The sequence below is a fragment of the Grus americana genome, chromosome 14 (genome assembly GCF_028858705.1).
Source record: "Grus americana isolate bGruAme1 chromosome 14, bGruAme1.mat, whole genome shotgun sequence".
NCBI classification, from domain to species: Eukaryota; Metazoa; Chordata; class Aves; order Gruiformes; family Gruidae; genus Grus; species Grus americana.
In genome coordinates this window covers 4,647,762-4,667,531 of record NC_072865.1, presented here as the reverse complement: position 1 = coordinate 4,667,531, position 19,770 = coordinate 4,647,762, and positions in this window count along the sequence as shown.

Sequence of the window (19,770 nt, the reverse complement as noted above, 5' to 3'; positions counted from 1 at the left end):
GCATATATCCTGGCAGGAACGGTCTCCCCTGGATGTTCTCTGTCATTAGTCAAATTATAACTCCTTGCTATCTCCTGATTACTAGAGAGGTTATGGAATGCATAGAGAATCTGATCCAAACATCTACATTGATTAACTTCCTAAAGCAAGAGTGCAGAGAGAAAAAAATCTCATAGTACACTGGGAAGAAAGAAAAGCCTAGGTTATCTAAAACACATTTCTTTAAGCTTAGTGCACAAACAGGAAACTGCAACATACCAACTACATTTCTGGTTGTTTGAATTTGCCGTAAAGAGCTTTTAAGTCATAGAAAAAAAAAAAATCATAAACTTCCTAACTTCAAAAATCTCAGCTGAGACACGTCCTTTGGGCAGGATGAGAGAATCACCATGACCTAATATTTTCTGCAAAGTAATTCTGTCTGGTGTTATATGCTGCTGAAGCACTGTCCTCATTAGACAAGTGGAAATACAGGTTCAGATCCCAGCTATACGCCAGCCATCCGAGAGGGCAGATTTTTCGGTTTGATGAAAAATGACTAGTGACCTGAAAAGCTGCCTTCCAGTGATTCTCCTCTGTAACGACAGCCTCAAAGCAGAGAGCCACAGGTACTCCAGTGCTGGCAAAGGGAGGTATAAAATACGTTCCACTTGCAAATAAAAGCAATCTTTAGTGAGCCAGTCATCTTTAGCAGGCAATTTATAGGCTAACTTGATGTAACAGTTAAAATACTGATCTCAAATATTTTGCAACGTCTTCAGTGTTTCTGGATCAACCAGGGTAAATCTTGATGGCAGAAAAATAGAGGCCATTCTTGCTAAAATCTGTATTTCTGCTTCATCCCTCATACTATGGTGGGCAAGAATGGCACAGATGATTCGCCTTCAGTCGGCTCAGTTCTTTTGATCTGTCTTCCCTAGAAACAGCCATATGCTCTTAAATCTCACTTTTGTGTGAGCCAGTACCGAGTACTACGTACTATAGGTATTTTACAGGATGACAATAAAGGTATCGGAGCCTTGTGCAACGTTGTGATATCTACTGTATGTGAAAACTGTATGTCTTCATATAGTGCTCTTGAATATTATATTGCAATTCAAAATTGTATTTGAAACAGAGCTTAATCAGGCTATAATATTTGTATCTGTATGCTCTCCCTTATGAACTCCTCTGCAATCCCTGGTTTATTACATTGGCTGAGCTCCTTATTTTTTAATATGCTTGAGGAGGACAAGACTTCCCCACTTTAAAGGCAAACTAAGAGAAAGAGAGAGCAAGACACTAGGAATCACATTATTAAAGTGTTTACATTTGCAAAGAGAGGAGCCTAGAAGGGATTTTCACGAGTACTTAAGAAACTTTTTTAATTCCCAGTGGGCTTAAATCTATTTATTTGGGGACATCTCTGCAGGCACTGCTCTGAGCTCGCTCTTCTCTCAGGCCAGCAAGACGTGAGGCTGCTGGAGGTGAGAAGCCAGGCAGCTACTCTAAGCACAGCACTCTGCCCCCGCTGAGAGCCAGGGTCTATCTGCTCAGTCTCAGCATCAAGCCCAGCTCTACCAGACAGCTCATTCTGGCAGCTTGGAGCATAGCGTGTATTTGGGTCTGTCGGAACCCGTTGGGTAGATGCTCCCTAAATCCTTTTTGCTGAGCCATCCTCTTACACCAAACTCAGCGAGTGAACCTGTCACTGCTGAAAACCCAGAGAGAAATTTCTGTAGACAGCAACACATGGAGAATAACTTGACCCTTTGGTCTTCTACCTCTAACTAGTTGCAAGACCTTAACCTGCCACAATGTTTTAATGTCAGCTTTTAGTCACCTATTAAAAAAACCAGACATGCATTTTGTAAAAGAGAAATTCACATTCAGATGCAGTTCCTGGGTACAGTGACTCCTGACTGAGGTGAAGACCTCTCCTGCTAACCAAGTCATTGATACAGCACAGCTGACTACAGACTAATTTGTCTGCATTTAACTCTAGTAATTTAGAGCAAGACCTATTTTTGGTGTTTGGGGTTTTTTTCTGGTTTTGTTTGTTTGGTTGGTGGTTTTGTTTGTTTGTTTGTTTTTTTAAATCTGTACGGTTTATGCTGCTGACGCTTTCCTGTGGACAATGTGACATGTTCTCTGACCTTATGATACAACCTATTGAACTTGTCTTCCTTTCTTCTTTTGTCACATTGGGAATATCTACGGCTAAGCAGACCAAGAAGCCTCTCCCTCAAGAACAAGGTTACCCTTCAGTTGGCTGGTGGCCCCGAAGGTTCCAAATGCAGAGACCTGTTCTTTCTGGGGAGTTTATTATGTGAAAGAAAGGTTGTACGCGGTAAATTCAACCAACAGAAAAAGAGCCTTGCGCACACACACAAAAAAGACAGTCTTTGACAATGTATAGCTCCATTTAAAAATAAATTAAAAAAAGCTTTTAGAGATATTGAGTACTCTGTGTGTGGAGATAAAGGTATTAACTTTCTGGACCATTTTTTTGACAAAGGAGGAGTTTTGCTTTTGTCTTTGCCGAGACACTCTATCCCTCAGAGACTCTCATGCAAAAAACGAGTGTGACAAGCAGTGGAACTTTTTTTTCCTTTGTGCTGATGGAGCCTTCAGGGATTCAAAATACAGAATCAAATGATAAGTGCTGAGAGCTTCTGTGAGATGGCCAAAAGAAAACAGTGAGGCTTCTCAGCACTTTGTTACTTCCCAGGAGTTTTTCTCTCTACAGCTCACCACGCTATTTTGCTAAAAGCCCATTCCATTAAATCGAGGGATTATAGACACACATGCACACAGATCCCTCTGCATTGAGTGGGGAGACTGAGGAACCTTCCTGAATTTGCAAAAACTGCACAAACCCAAATTAATATCTGCAACTGGTGCTCTGCCAGTCTTGGTTTCCTTACATCCTAAAGAACAATGTGCTCTTTCAGCCTTCAAAGTTCCCTGGTTTTCAAGAAAAGGAAACAAATGTTATGCCATCATTAACCACCCTTAGCACAGCTGGAACTTTCAGGCCTCATCAAAACCTTTGATGCCATCTGCCACTGATGGATGTGAAACTACATAAATCTGTATTTACTATTTACCTACATAATGACCAGAGACACAAAGCCATATTTTAGCATTTAATTTATCTGTAGCTGTTCAACTCCAGTCTTCTGCTTGATGTTCATCTCTCCTTCCTCTTTCCCTGCGCATACAAACAGTTACAACACTTATTTGTTGTTACTTACAGATGAAATCCAACTCACATTTCAGTTTTAAACAGAACAGTATGTGAAGTTATTTTGTCTCAGCATGCAACTGCTTCTGTAGCCATCTATTCAGCACTGATTTTTTTTTTCAATTCCTTACTGTTATTGAAAAGAAGAGACCATATCCAAATGATCATAGATTGGTCCCTTTTAAGGGAATTTCATATCTTCATGCCTTGAAAATAGTTTGCTGTTGATGCTGGGCATCCACAGTAACATACGTGCCTATGAAAGGGATGTCACAGAGAGAGGTGAGCCAATAAGACTCACTGCTGACCTGCAGCTGATTTCTATGAGATCAAGGCTCTTCTAAAACTTTTGGCTAACAACATCAGAGTTCGATAAAGGCCACCTGGAAAACAAAGCAGAATAAAAGCCCAGCAGACTTCTCAGTGGGAAGAGAGCTTTGGGAGCATGAGAAATCTTTACTGGAAATTATCAGTGTGAGCAGCCACTGGTTGCTAAGGCTGCAGATTGGCCTTGGGCTGATTTAACGTCTATCTGCTGCTGAACAGGGTGGCCTCAAGCTAAATGACTCACCTGCAGCCTCACAAGAAGTGGTGGCGTATGGGAAATGTGGAGGAGGTGGAAGAGGACCTCCCATTTGCAACTAGCTGTTTAGGAAGACTCGGGTGTTAATCTAAGGCATGCTTTTGGTCTCTGAGAGTAAGAGCACAAAGGAGACACAGAAATGTCTTTAGAAAAGGAACTGAAAGCTTGCACAGTGTCTCGGAAAAGCACAGTGTAGTTTTTGAATTGTCAGTTCTTGCAACATTTCTTAGGCTTTAAAATATTTTGTACTTTCCTTTAAAGTCTGGGTTCTCTAATGCCCCTGAGAATCTTAGCTGTCATTATTTTAAAATGCAAATTTCTATCTTCTACGTTGCTTAGATTCCCCCAACCCCATACCAGTAGCTTCTAATAGCTCAGAAAACTGAAAGGCAACCCAATTGAATCCCCAAATATCTTTCAGTTCTGGGGAGCTTGATTCTCAGATTATTTTAGAAATTATTCTTTGTATGGTTTAAACCATAGCAAGGACAAAGAGAGAGAGATTCAGAATAAGAGAAGCAGATGCTGGACCAAAAGAAGGCAAGGAGCATCCCAATGTCAGGCAGTCTGGATGAAGAAGCTGGGGCAGTGAACTGAAATGACCTTGCATTATACAAGAGACCAACGTGAACCTCATTAACAGAATTCCTAACTCTGGTGCCCTTTCTAATCATCCACGCTGCTTCCTCTAGAGTACATGGTTCAGAAAAATATTCTAATAGCACTCCAGGCCTTACAGAGAGAGGATAAAAATCTTTCCTCTTGAACCCTGTTACTCAGTATTAATCTTCAGTGGAAAACAAGTGATTAGAAGAGTTTCATGATAACTCAGTCATTACAAATTAAAGGGCAGTGGTAGAGAGATAACCCACATGTTTATTTTCTTCTCACATCAGTTCCCATTTGATGCAAGTGTATTAACACCAACAGAGCCACTCTTGGTATGCTCCAGTGCAGCTGAGCAAGAACTAGCTCTTTATCTTTCTCAGAGCTGTAATACCATCTTTCGGGATCTTGGCTGTAGAACCTCTGGGTAGAAAGAGCCTTTGATCACTATAACATCATGAGATTAAACCTGAGACAGCTTAGTGATGCCTCCAGCTGACCACTCTTCAGAACTTGTTCTACTGAAGGCAGCTGAGGTGTCTGCATTGTCAAAAAACACCACCAAAAAAAAACTTTAAAAAAACCCCAAACTAGTGGGAGAGGTAATGGATGTATTCTCATTTTAAGTGTTACAGCAACTTTATATAAGATATGAATTTTATTTGAGATAAATGGATTTGAAATTGTCACCTTTCAAGGAAGAACTGGCTGTAGGAGAGGCTTCAATGTAGAGGATCTATCTCAACAGAACTTGTTTTGAAAAAGGATTTGGAGGTATAGGACTAGGAATCCCAAGGCTTATTTATAAATTTGAAATAAATAATCAGTGTTCTTACTAGCATGCTGAATCAGAAAACTGCTGCATCTGATCTATATGAGAAGGCACATTGGCATTGCTGTAGATGCAAATAGGAACTTGAGTGAAATGTTCTTTTTCCCATCACACAAAATTATAAGAGGTGGTGTTTCATTGGTTAGAACTAGACCAGAAAAAGTCATGATATCAATCTTACCAGGTGGAGGGCTTGTGTTGACAGAGTGTGCTACAACTTTTGAGGTACCTTTTTGACTTTGACTAAAATGTCATGCCTCATTCGTAACGAGGTCTGAGATGTTTGCTTACAGAAAAGACCGCACATAACTGCAGAGGACCAGCACATACAAGCTGACTAATTTTTGGCATCCATGACTTCTGCTAAAGAAATAATTAGTTTTCAGGCTAGGAGAGTATAATTTGGTAGGACATTCTAAGTCTGTACAATAACAGCAGCAACCTTTAAATCACTAAATATTTGCAGAACTTCTAGCAAATATACTCTTCTGGCTACAGTGATTACCTGCCTACTGAAATGTTTGCATACTTGCCTGTTTTTAGTATCACCCTTTGACTGCTCAGTGTAATACAATGTTAAATCATTTTCCAGTGTAATCTTGTAAAGGACAATTGCTGTTTGAGCTACAGCAGCTAAAACTGAGCTTAATTACAGAGAGGAAAAAAATAGAAGGCACGCCTAGGACTGAACGAGAAATAACTCCACGGGAATGTTTGCCATTATAGTGACTGTCACATTGGTTAAGAGTGGCTCAAAGGTTGGCTTCAAGGTGAGATCCTCAACGCTTCCCAAAGAGGATGTGTATGGGGTGGATCCTGCCTGCAGCCAGATTGTGCTTGGTGCCCTATTGAGTTGTCAGCATGATCACACAGGTAAAATGGCTGGAGGGCAAGAATATCTGCACGTGTGGCTTCTCTGGAAGGCTCCTTTCCAAAGATCTCCAAGTGTTTGTTTATTTGTATTTATTTTCCCAAATCCAGCTCCAACTTAATGCTTGTTCTCCTCCACACGGGTTACACCAGGTAGCAGTACAACTAGAATCCTTCAGCAACTTACAGAGCAAAAAGGAAGAGGAGCTCTGTGGAGCTTTCTTAAATGTATTTTCTGTTATATCAGCTGTATGTGTGGATTAAATGACAGTCCCGCTTGTCAAACCATATTTACTTGACAGGCATTGACTCAAAATTTTGGATTTTTGCTTCCTGGATACAGCTCTGATTATGCCTTTTGGGTCTGAGATTAGTGGACAGTAACATTCTGGTGACAAAACGATAGATTATGACATTCTTGGAGCACAGTTTACAAATTACTGCACTATAACATATTATGCCAGATGAAATAAATAGACTGGACTTCCCATTGGTTTTAACCTTTTACAGTTGTTAACACTTATGCAAAGCGGCTATTAAATGCCATTTTGTTTTGGCATCCAAACCACTTCATAAAGTTGAAATGTGGAGATTTCTGCCTCCAGTCCTGGTGCATTAGGAGTTTTCATACACGTTTTTTCCTGCTAAAACATTTTTGCATGCTTCTTACATGTGCAAGATCCTTTCACTGTTCGGTCTACCTCATTACCACTGCTGATGTGCATTTTTCTCTAGCTTGTCAAATGCTATTTCTGAACACAGGGTTCTTTATCTGTTATACCGTGCAAATGGGGAATTAGAGATTAATAATGATACATCGGTTGGAGCTTTTTTGATTCATAATTCAGCATAGCTTTTGGCTCATGACCACATGCATGTCCTAAAACATTATGTGCTTATAAAATGCTTGGGGGCTAAAGTTAATGTAAAGAGCTGGAGCCATGGAATCAACGTAGATTGAATTCCCATCAAGGGATCTCATTATGTTTTAGAAGTAACACAATTTTACCTTCATTTAAAAATGTATCTTCATCTAAAACCTGCACATAGAGGATTTCACTGTTATTACCCTTAGAGGAACTGTCCCTGATGCTGCTTTTCTGTCCATGATTTATAGCAGCCTATGTCGCAGATGTCTTATTCAGGAGACAGATATGCCAGAACAACAGTATCGAACAAGGTCTGAAGCAGTGATGAAACGCACCCTCTGATAGTGCATAATCTATATCAAAATAAACAACTTAGTAACAGAATAGCCCCAAAGTCTGAATATTTTAAAGAATTTAAATACATGGTTTGGTGGAAAGGCAGCAAAGGGACATGCTTATCAGTGAGAACAGATATAGAGCACAGTAAACAAAAATTACATACTTAATATTTAATTCTTCTAATTTTGCCTTACACATTTCTTTCAAGTTAAGTGTTTTCCAAAACAGAAGCTTAGCTAAAGTACTACAGCAGGACTCAGACAGCAGAGATGTTGTAAATTGCTTTCTCTCCTTTCCGTTTTGCATCCCTTGTATTGCAGCATAGTGTCTTTCTGCACAGTGAAACATCTTGTCACCTAAAGGAATCTTAGAGGAGCAACACAACCTTTCCACCGTGCCTTCAAACACGCGGGCTGAGTGGCACGCAGATTCTTCTCAGAGTTTGGCAATGGTGCTGGTAACGCACTCCATCCTCTCGTGTTACCCCTGTTCTGAGAACACTTCAACCCCAAGTTTGTTCCGAGCATTAAATTGGCCTTGAGATGAAACAGCTGGCTGCGTTTCCTTGGAGGGAGGCCAGCTATTAAGAAAGGCATTGCATAGCCTAAGCAATGTTCCTGATCTTGTCCTTTCATCTAGTGTCCCATGACATAAAACGATTTCTTTCTGGAAGTTATCTTGCAGTTTGTGAATATATTAGAGATGCTGGTTAAACAGCTTCTCCTCTTTCCCCTAGCTCAATAGTCTTAATTCCTGTTTTTAAAGCAGTTTAAAAAGCCACCCAATAACATCAACCTCAAGTGAAAGCTTTAGCCTAGGACTGTGCAAATACCACATTGTCAGAGTACCCAAATCACCTAAACACTACCATAATAGAGAAAAATGGGCAAAAAGCTTCAGGTAATTAAGGATTGCAGTAGCTCTGTGCTGTCAGCATCAGCCGGGGAAGCAAGGTGAGCGTTCCCATGGTGGGTGATGCCAGCACCATCTCCCACCCACTGCACACACAACTCTCACCACAACTGGGTCACTTAGCCTGGATTTCCTCTGATGATAAAATCCAGAAGTACAAACCAAAGTCATGAAATAAAACACTTTTTTGTTGGAGCAAAATGTACAAAGGCATGAGTATTTGCTCAGAAATTTTGACCTTTTCTGCTTTGCTTCAGATTCAGAGTAAAATCCCATTTCAAATGATTGCAGCCTCTAATGAGACAGAATTACTGTCCTCCCTCTTCATGGCTCCTTGCAGCTGATTCAACAAGTCATTATGCATGATGGCACCATTTTTGAAAAGGCAGGTTGAAACACTGTCATACTTCTCTCACCACGTTGGAATCATTCATGATTGAAAAATATTAACAAGCTCAGTAGATCAGTGTTTATTAAAATCTATCAATAGGTTTTGTTAATATGCAATGCCTCTGGGTATCATACACTATCATAAAATAAAGAATTCCTATAAGCTGTGTGCTTGATACTCAGGTCAAAATTTTAACCTTTTAGGAGAAAAAAAACCCCACCCTAGTTTCCCCCACTCTGTCTTCCCTCAAGAACCCACTTAATTATATTTTGAAATCTAATAGGTTTTAGGAGCGATAACAGTAGTCTGGGTTGCAGCAACAGAAAGGAATGGATTATTCTAACCTTTAACAAGAATGAATGGTGAAGGGCAATTAATTTGTGAGGCTTTCTGAGGTTGGAGATGAAATCCTAGCTCCCTTGAAGTCTACAGTTTCAGCTTCTGTTGAGATTGCACAGCAAGGATTGCACTCCAGCTCCTGTTTAGCTTCCTACAATAAGCAGCGGGGAGTTACAGTATCACCAAATAAGCTGTCCCCACCCACAGAAAATAAATTAATAGTGGTACGATATGCCTCGAATAGGAGGTAAGAGCTTAATGCGGAAAATGGCGTAAGGCTCCTGCCCTCAGTTTTGCAGCAGATCAGAGTAGATTATCACCATGGTTCTCCTGGCTTTAGACGTCACCCGCGAACAGAGGAATTTACGCACGTCAGAGTCCCTGGACGGTTAGCGTACAAGCACTAGTGAACTCCTGTAACAGCAGAACAAATAATACGCAAAGACCCACTTTGAAACCCTCGTTCCCATACGTGTTTTCATTCTCACCAAAGGGCACCTCTCGGTAGAGGCTTTGATCAAGCAGACTGTGGTGGTAACTTTACTCTTAGTAACTTTTTTCTGTTACTGGCAGTCACCTGAAATGGCCTGCCTTCGCTTGGTTGTAAAGTTTCCATCACTTCAGCGTGCGCACTGCAGAACATCTATAACGTGAGCTGGAAGAAAGACGGGAGGGCAAGGTCTGGGGAGGTTCTGGTGTGGAGCAGAGGGTGGTTTGGCAGTAAGGGTGGTTCCTCTTTCTGGGCTTGGGGCTCAGAGACAGGGGGGCACCAGGTTACAAAAAACTCAAGTCACTCTTAAACATCATGAATTTTCACAAATTGAACTGGGGGTGCCATTTTTAGCACTATGAGCTATTTTCTGGTGCGTTGTTGACTACAGTAGACAACAGATTTATTTTCTATATTGTGAAGTGGTTTGTTTCTTTTTTCCCGTAGCACAATTATGCATCAAGGTTCTGATGTTTTTCCTATTTAAGTCACTAGAAATTTATGACTGACTTAAAAAGCAACAAGAGTGAGCCCTCGATTATAGATATGCAAAAACGTCACCTATTGTACCTACTGAGATAGATCCTGGAATAAATGTATTTGTCTCTCTCTGCTTCAGATATATCTTTAACCTTCGCATCTCATTTTGATCCTCCCTACCATGTCTGGGTTGAAGCGCTGCTGCATCTACTTTGAAAGAGATTCTTTACAACCCAGAAATATCAGAATTTTTAAGAGTTGAGAAAGCAGAAAGGATACAGCAAAATGATTTAAAAAGCTTGGAAACTTTTTTTTTAAATTCTAATGCAAAGGAAAGATAGTATGCTAGAACACACTTTGATTGATGCACATGGGAGAAATGCAAGTGATGGACAGCATTAAATCAGCATAGGTATATCTGCTCACTGGAACTCACACATGGCACTGCAGTCGGTTTTACACATTTTACTACTAACCAAGGCATCATAGCAACCTGTATATCAGCTATACCCATGTAAGCAAGCCTACAATCATGGCTATTGGAGAAGCATTTTTGGTTGTTTTCTGATTGTCTTTTCTCTTTAGAGCTGACTACATTTAAGAGTTTAGGATTATCATATGCCACATAATTATTTTTTTTAGTTAAATTTTTGATGATATAAAAAAGTTCAAATCTTAAGCACCCCAGATGAGTACAGCTACAAATCTTTTTTTCAGTCCAGCAGCTCTGTAGTTTCTAGACCTACTCCCTTACAGAATATAAAATGTCACAGCAGACTGAAATGGCTTCAGGCCTTTCTTTTTCCTTTGCAAACAGTAATAGCGATCAAAGAGCCACAGGATAGGAGGATGCAAATATGCCAAATACCCATCTTGCTTGATACCGCCCATTTCTCTAGATTTTTGCTTGGGTTGACTCAGCTCAAGGTCTCATCTGGGAAGCATCAGACTTGAGGACTGTGAAATTTGGCTTCTGTGACTTCAGTGTAGGAATGACCTAACACACTGCCCATGAAGTGCTATCGCTTACGGTTTTAACACCGATTTGCAAAATGATTCTGCACTAGTGGGAGATGAGGTGTGGCGAGCAGGAGAGCGCCTGAGGCAATCCACAGAGGCATTATGCATTATTGCTGCAGACTGAGGAAAGCACTGTTGGCTCATTAATTCTTAGCTGTGGTGTTAATCTTCGATGCTCACTTGTTCTGTGATCCTGCTAGGTTTCCATTTAACACTGCCTTCTCTAATATTCCTTTTTCCAGCTTGTTTTTGCTGGAACGCTGCTGCTCTCTAGCTTTCAAAAGCTTCTTGTATCCTCCACCTTTCTCTCACAAGTGCTTTCTTGACACACTTCACTGATTTCCTATCTGAATTAAACTGGAAACATACTATTCACGTCCAAGCCATAGATGCCACATGTCTTTCGCATGCTTTTAAAATGCAGTAGCAGAAATTACCCACTTCTGAAAGCAAGATGATCAAAAGCAATCTATCTCCCAGGAGCAAAGCTATAGGTGAGGCATAAATATTTACAGCACTTGGTAAACACGCAGCTCTTGTGGACCCAGTGCTCTGCACTGAGGAGTCAGAAAATCATATATACAGACAAAAGTCATGGATCAAGTCACACTTGTTCACTTTTTTTCCTGCTCACTGAAATGTGAACACCTATCACCCTTGCTGAAGCCAGCTCCCTGCACGCCTCAGTGGCTCATTTGCCCACCTAGCAGTGTGAAATCTGATTGCAAATTGTTTCCCAAGTCTCTGCAAGGCTTCGAAGTTCAGGTGTCTTTGACAGCGTGCCCTCCTCTGGCCGTTCTCGGTAGTAGCATGACCGATTTATTCTGTACAGCTTCTAGTGCCACTGAACATCAGATCCGAAACTGGGTTTCCCTCCATGGTTTGGGCATTTCAGAGGATGTAAAGGTCCTTTACTGGTCAAACATTTGCACAGCACCATAAGCGAGCAAAAGGGCTGGTGAACCTGTTGTGAGCAGTAGCTTGTTTTTACAGTTTATCTACCTTCCTCTTACGTAGACAGAAAAGAAAGAATAAAGAAACAGGAAAAAAAAGGCATTTAGCCTGCTTATGGAGATGCTGCCGTACAGAAGAGAGGTAACTGCTCCGATCCATCTGGATGGCCTTGGGAATGAGTCTGCAGCTGCATTGCAGGAGGTGCTGCAGGGGAAGAGCCCTGCAGTGAGACCCCCAAGGAGCCCAGGGACTGCAGGACCCGCGTGGTGACAGTCTGCACACAGACGTCACCTGGCCCGTGGAGATGCCTGTGTCATTCACACCAGGGCTGACAGGGTGAAAGAAACACTAGCGCTAGGAAAAGTCAGTGATTTCAGAACAAGGGAAGTTTGTAGGAGAAGTCTGCCATGGCTAAATACTCTTCGTAATCTCCAGAACAGGAGTTGGAGTTTTTATCTCCAGATAAAGGTACAGCCTCTGGTAAATCACCCTTTTAATGCAACATTTGTGTAAGAAAGGTCTGAGGCTTGGTCAGCTCATAAAAGGAACATTTCAAAATTGAGTGCAGGGCTCTGGTAATGACACTTACTGCTCTACTGGGACAGATGCTCTTCTCTCCCCCTGAAAACCTAAGGAAACGCTCCCCTTTGCAGCTCTACATGCTCAAAGTCACGGTGATGACTTGGAAATCACTGGGATCTAAAGGCATTTGATCAATGAACTGACTTTCATTTCACAGATCTAAAGGCAACTTCAGAAGCCTGAACTTTGGAGAGAGGGTTTGTCCTTTACGCAACCAAATTTGTCAGCAAGGGAGAGCTCTTTGATCTGGATCACTTTGCAAAGGCTTCTCCTGACCTTTCCTCCCACACACAGGCATCTCCTGGGACACAGTTCCAGCAGAGGCTTTGAATATATCTCATATTTTTGGACCTTTCTTGTGAGTTCATCCTGCACTTGAATGATTAACCTGAGAGCAAAATTCAGCTTTGCTTACAGCCCTCCTGTGAGAAGACAAGTTCTGTTTTGTATTTGGTATCTGACTGTTGATTCCTTTAGACCCAGGGAAAATTGTAATTACGATTATCAAGCGTGGAAACTGCATCGTGCAGCTCTCAACTTCCCAGTGTTTGACAGCGTCCACCCGCCCAAGCTGGGGCAGCTGTGGATAGGGCTCCTCGATAAAGGAGAGAGATCCTGGGTGAGCTCTCTCCGCAGTAAACAGACGACCACGGACATCCATCCCTGGCTGCATTTTGTAGCACAAAAGGCGTTATGAAAAGGCGAGCCACGAACACTTACATTAACCATCACGGTAACGTGAAAATGTTTCTGAGCAAGGGCTCCCAGCGCTCCCACTAGTCACCTGGCCAAATGCGGCGAGGGTCTTTGCAGGTGTCAGGCTGGGGCAGGGACAGGAAAAAGCTGGGTGCAACGCCAAGTCTTACGGCAGCCAACAGTGCCCTCTTCTGGGATCGTGCTGAATTGCCTCCAGTAAAACATTGAAAACCTGGTGGCTGTAAACTGTGTTCTGCCATTACTTTGTCACTCTTCACATGCTTAAAAAGAATTACGTGTGCAACACTAAGCAGCAGTTAGGGAACAAACCCACTCTAAACTCGTTTTTCAAATTGTTCGGTATTAGATGCTGGCTATCAGACAAACTACCTGGATCTCTAGATCACGGTCCAGCGTGTTTATACGTATTTGCAGGATATATTAAGACAGAGAAAAATTCCTGCTGAAAATAAGTTACATGGTGAACTCACTAGATGCCGGTTTGGACGCTAAAATACCCAGGACTTAGGTCCAGGTTCAATATTGTAAACCAGAAATTCTCCTGACTTGGTTAAAAAAATCTGAAAATGCCACTCTGCCCCCTCTTTCTGGGCAACATCATCACTAACACAGGACCCCTGTGTGCAACGACTTCAGTCCCACCAACCCCCTCACAGAAGCTCCTACACACCCCACCACCACCTAGAAAAGTATCTTGGGAGCCCTGGAGCCCTTCTTGAATTTACGTTCCTGGAAGTATTGTTTGAATACCCTGGTCTAGGTCTTTGTCACTTCAGTCTCTCCTGCCCCTATTTCTCTTTACAGTCAGAAGTCCCAAGAGAGTACCTCTAGGGCTTTCTGAGCAGTGCTGCAAAATCCATTTGAGGTTCACCTTCAGGGTTAAACTCCAGCTATGCTAAAGCCACTATAAATACTCAAGCTTGTAAATCAGACCTCAGTTCTTAAAGTTTTCGAAGCTTAATCAGTCACAACAGGAATAGATAGGCTTTTCACAAATTGTCAAGCAACTGTATCAATCCCACATGTGTACTCAACATAATCAAGAGACCAGCAAAATAACTTGCAGACAGTGACAGAACATCTGCTAAAAGCAAATAATAATCAGGAACAAACAGATAACGCACAGCTATGAAAGATAAAATAGATTTTGATGGGCACAATTGAAACTGAGGGAGAAATAATCACAAATTCTGACACCTGTTTTCAAATACAAACCCCTTGCAGGAATATAACAGTGCTCTGCCCACAACTGCAAACAACTGTGCAAGAATCAGCCTGAGGAAGGGCAGAAGGCTAACAAGAGGAAAGGAAAGAAAAGCAAGGAAACATCTGAGCAGGTAAGATGGCTTGAGTTGAAAGGATTAGGAGGGTTGGGGTTTTTTTTCTTCAGGTTTTGGACATCAAGCTGAAATGGAAGCTCAGGATTTCTGTCTTCTGTGGAGAGAAAAAGTATCAACACAGAAGAACTGCAGCATCAAGGATTACTGATTGAGCTGCATTTTAGCGATAGATGCTTAGCTGTTCTAAAAGACATGGAAACATTGTAAACCGCAGCTGGACTATTTAATCCATGAAGAATCAGAATAAAGGCAGTTTTATTTTAAAAGCTCTGATGCTGTAGCTCGACCAGGCTGGATTCAATAGCACTAGTCCAGTTGGTTGTAGCAGCTCCGGCGCTCGCAGACACGAAGTCACGGTCTGTGTGCTGGAGAGTGCCAGAGAAGTTACAATAAATACCTGCCAGACACTTGCTGCTCTGCACTGAAGTGGTGTCTGTTTAGTTACACTCTGACTTGTCTTTTTTTCAGCGTCGTGCAGATCTCCCCCAATGTACTGCTTCAGATGGGAGAGTTAATTGCCTCTTCCCCCCCCCAAGGCTGCCTGTGCAGACACACCGTGCCTGGGAGCTGGGGAGGTGACTGCTGAGGCTCCCGAGGAGCCTGACAAGCAATTAGCTGGAGGTTCACGTGCTGGCAGAGGCAGTGATTGTGCTGGTAATCTGTTCAGATTCTTGTTTCCTGAAGTTTTGTGAAAAAGCACAAATTACTGTTCTCAACGGAACAGTTGTTCGTTGTCAAGAGCAAAGAAAGCATTGGCAAAAACCTACAATGCGTTTGCATGGCCACGATAAAAACAGCTAGACCAAATTACAGATTATCAAGATTTCTTTACAGTTGGCTTTGCTTTAGAAGGACAAATTCCATCCCTCTTCTGCAAAGGAGGGGAGACCAGACAGTCCCAGGGTGCACCTTCCAACTATCCCAAAGCCCAATCTTAGTCTCAAGCAAAACTTAGAACCTAAGATGGCTTAAAGAAAAAAACTAAGTTGAGTAACAAGGCAGTTTTATAATCACATGTACTTCTGGAATTGTGTAAACAATTTTCAGCTTCATCTCTTAGAAATCTATGCAACCGCAAATGCATCCAAGGTACTCCTAGCGCTGACTAGACAGAAGGAAAAAACCAGTTTAGCTTAGGCTCAATGAAAAGTATTTCCTCCGCTGTCACTAGTGCTTTAACATGGCACAGCACAATTTTTTTTTTCTACTGTTTTCAATACAAATGTTACACCCCCCCAAACAATTACACTACACATTAACACTGTCTTCCCCCATATAAACTTCCACCCTATAAATAGAAGTTGGGTAACAAGGTAATTTTTAAAGTTTTTATATATATGTTTTGAGCTCTGGTAAAGAACTAAAAGACTAAAACATCCATCCAAGTCAGCAGCGCGTATGGCGGCCAATGGATTCAGTCTCCAGATCATCACCGGGGAGCAGCTTGTGGGACGAAACGCTGGTGACAGACCTGACACGTAACATTACATCTGGTGACTAGAAAAGTTAAAACATGGTGATGCTTCTGCACTAAGTGGCTTTCACGTTGCAAGTGCGTGTACAGGGGGTTATTTTTAGCTCCAGGTATTATACAGAGACATTAAATGCTAATGTTAGAGGGGACAGCACGTGATTAGCTAAAAGCCAGACACGGGTGTTGTTGCGATGACAGCTATCGTACTATGTGTCACTTGCAAATGGAAGCGTGGCTAAAAATATACAGCAATGGGATAAAAATATACTGTGCAAAAATTACAGAGCTAATGGAAACATAAAAAAAAAATATGGTAAGACACTGTCGTGTTTCTACAGAATTACCTTAGTCAGACAATAAAAAAATCATACCCTTCAATAGAGTTCTCTGAGATGACTTTAATACTCTGCAAAAGGGATTCTCTACCAGGGGTGGTGGGGCTGCAGAGTGGCACTACAGCTGCAGGACATTTCTCAGGAACCAGCTGGTTTTAACTTGATGACATCCTGCAGGTTTCGCAGTGACCTGTGACAATGAGCATAACCAGGACAGAGCGTGACACAACCAAATCACGACTCTCACGAATACTGTTTGCACACTCACCGATGCTGTGAGCCAGCGGAGCCCCTGAGGCAGACGTACCTCGATACAGCGGTTTTCTGAGTACGTTTGTGACCGTAGGAGCCCGGCTGGGTGCTAGCGTCCATACATCTACATATACCAGACAGTAAGACAAGGGTATTTAATTTATTGGGGATTTTTTTTTTTCCCTAAAGAATTAAAAAAAAAAAAATCACTTGTTGGGGGAATCAGAGGTGCTAAGTTTTGCTAATTTTTTCTCAAGTACTAAGGACATATTCTTTGCCGGGACAGCATGTACCTGTCCCATGGGATTTGGCAAGGGAGAGCTGCCTCCAGGCAAATCTAAATTCTCTCTAAAGGCAGAGCAGCAGAGGGCACCAGCATCCCGCGCAGACAAAAAAAGCTCAGCAGCAGAAACCCCTCCTGATGCGTTTTTCAGTAGGTAGAGGAAATATTGCAAAGGGAATAGTAGTATAAAAATATTCAAACTCCAGTTTACCTGGCACGAAAACCTCTTGATCTACACATGCCTGACCCCCAGCCAGGGCACTGGGGATGCAACTTCTATCAGAGTGATGGAAGATAAAAGAACCATGAGTCCCTAAAACATATCAGGGTGTTCAAGCAGTGCTGTCCTCTGATCCTTCTGTCTTTCAGTGTTTTGAGCAGGACAATAATTTCCCCAATTCTGAAAGGCCTTCATAACAAACACATAACAGAAAAGAAGAGTTACAGCAGGAGCTGGTACAGCAATGTATATTTAATTATCAAACTAGTCTTTTAGCACCTGAAGCATGAAACTGCAGGGAATTTGTCACTGCTTGCTTCTCTTCATTACTTGACATAACAAGTGCTGGGAAATGCTGTGCTCCTCTTCCAAGGTGATGTTTTGTTCATCACTCAAATCCCCACTTTTGCCATGTCCTAAGCTTCCTGTGCTCAAAAAAATCATTCACCAGGTCTGACCATTTCCTGCAGCAGCAATGAATTGAAAAGCACAACCACACTGCTGCTGGGTACTTTGGGCTTCCCTGTCCCTTGCTTGGACCCATCTGCTCTCTGCCTCTGGCTGCACGGCTCTTGGGGAAAATGAGTGTCCCCTTGCTGCGTGCTTGTGGAACGTCTGGGGGAGGTTTTCAAGGTGCTCTGGCAAGTACCAGAGGAAAGCAGAAAGGGGTCTCTTGCACAAACTCAAGTAACTGGCAGGAGAAAACCGCCCAGGTCCTGTGAGAGCTAAGTCATGCACCCAGCCATTAACAGCGTCACGGTGACAGTGATCTTATTAGCTCATGACCTTTTGGAGCAGAGCATTCCCTGGAGATGCAGAGCAGTCAGGCTCTGCCCTTTGGTGCTCTAACAAGGCCCCGCTGTGCCCAGGCAGGACGGCGCACATGCGGGTCAGCAGTGCCGTGGCAATCGCCATCTGATCCCCTCCAGGGCACACGGTCACCACTTCGAAGCCCTCGCTCCAGGGACCAGTGACAGTCCCAGCCGTTAAGTCTGGAGCACGGCAGATTTCAGCACAGGATACTGTGATGGTATTTCTGCTGCTTTCCAAATATCCCATTCACTCGGCGAGATTTTATAGCCTGAAGTGCGGTAAGTGCCTCGGGTAAAGATGCTGCAGAGTTAATCACCCCTAAGCCATGCACCTTTTGCATCCTCCTTCTATAGGCAAGAACTTCCTGCGCTCTCCTTTTCCACCTGTGAGACCAAGAATATATTCCTCAAAGAGGAGACAATGCAGAGGTGATGGTCACAGTAGTCATAATGATTATTTTTTTTCCCCCCATAAAAATAACGAGAGATGTGTTAACTATGCAGATCTGCACTTAGAGAAAGGCAAATAGGTCACACTGATTTCAGTTATTTGGTTAGGAATCAAATGAATTGGTGAATTCCTGTTAATGTAAGAATTATTTTGAATGAGTTTCCATCAACAATTTGGTAGCAGATTACACAGAATCTGCTGAAACTAGATGATGCTGCCACCTTTACCTAATTATTTAAATTGCTTTGAAGTATGTGAAAGTAAATAGTAAGAAATTCCATTATAATCAAAAGTGTTCTGCTTCCCTCTATTCATTCGATATTCAACTTCAGCACCAAACTCAATTCATGTTCTTCTGAATTAGAGGATTTTTAATAATGCATTAAATTATTCCTTAGGGTTCACTGAAAACTCATAGCACGTACAATGGTTTTCTTCAACGCTCGTTTACACAAAGCAGCACGTTGATTACCTGGGCAGTGTCTGACCAACGCCCTTTGTATCTTTATAAATGAAAATCTTGCACTTAATGGCCAACAGTCACACCATGAGCTTAATTGCAGCGGTCAGTGCACATCAGTCTGGAGCCTCTTCATTGAATGAAATCAAGACGGCTCTTACAAGTGCTGGATATGTATCTGGAAAATTAATGCCTTATTGCAAATAGTACATGCATCTAAAATGCTCCGTCTTTCCTTTTGTACAGGAACTAGGCGCGATGGGATAGGCGACTGGGCGGTGCAACCGGGGCCCTGGGTTGCACTGTTACCCTGCTGTCTGACCTCAACTTCATACAGAAACCTCTTTTCGAGCCATACAAAAATTATTGCTGAGTAACAAAAGCCCTCTTCAAGTGCCTATGATAGTACAGTTAAGAAAAATCCTATGAACATATATAAAGCATTGACAATGATTTTATTTTCCACAATTATGCTTGAGACTGAAGTTTCAACTGGTTATGAACCCTGGATAAGTAGGTTCCTGGCAGAATTTCCCCGAATCATTTTTGCCATATCTCAGCATTTTTGACACACACTAATACTGCTAGCAAGTGAATCTATCAATTTTTGGACATGATTGTCATTCCTGTCTCAAGCCTAGAAGTTGCAGTGACAAAATGGTGTGAGACACTTTAGCTAATTGTTTCTTCTTGCCAGTGGAGATGGAAAGGTTGGTCCCACAACTGCTATTAAAGCAGATCATTGAGCCAAGACAACATTGCAATTTTATTTTCCTCCCTTGTTCTGTTTTCAGGAGGAGACCTGACAATACTCTCTTGTTTGTTTTTTCTTCCTCTAGATAACACTAACAAAATATCCCCTGCCATTTTCCACGTGGACCTTCTATTCAGGAAATAAAGCCTTTGTGGTGTCGGATCCAGAGCAGATAAATA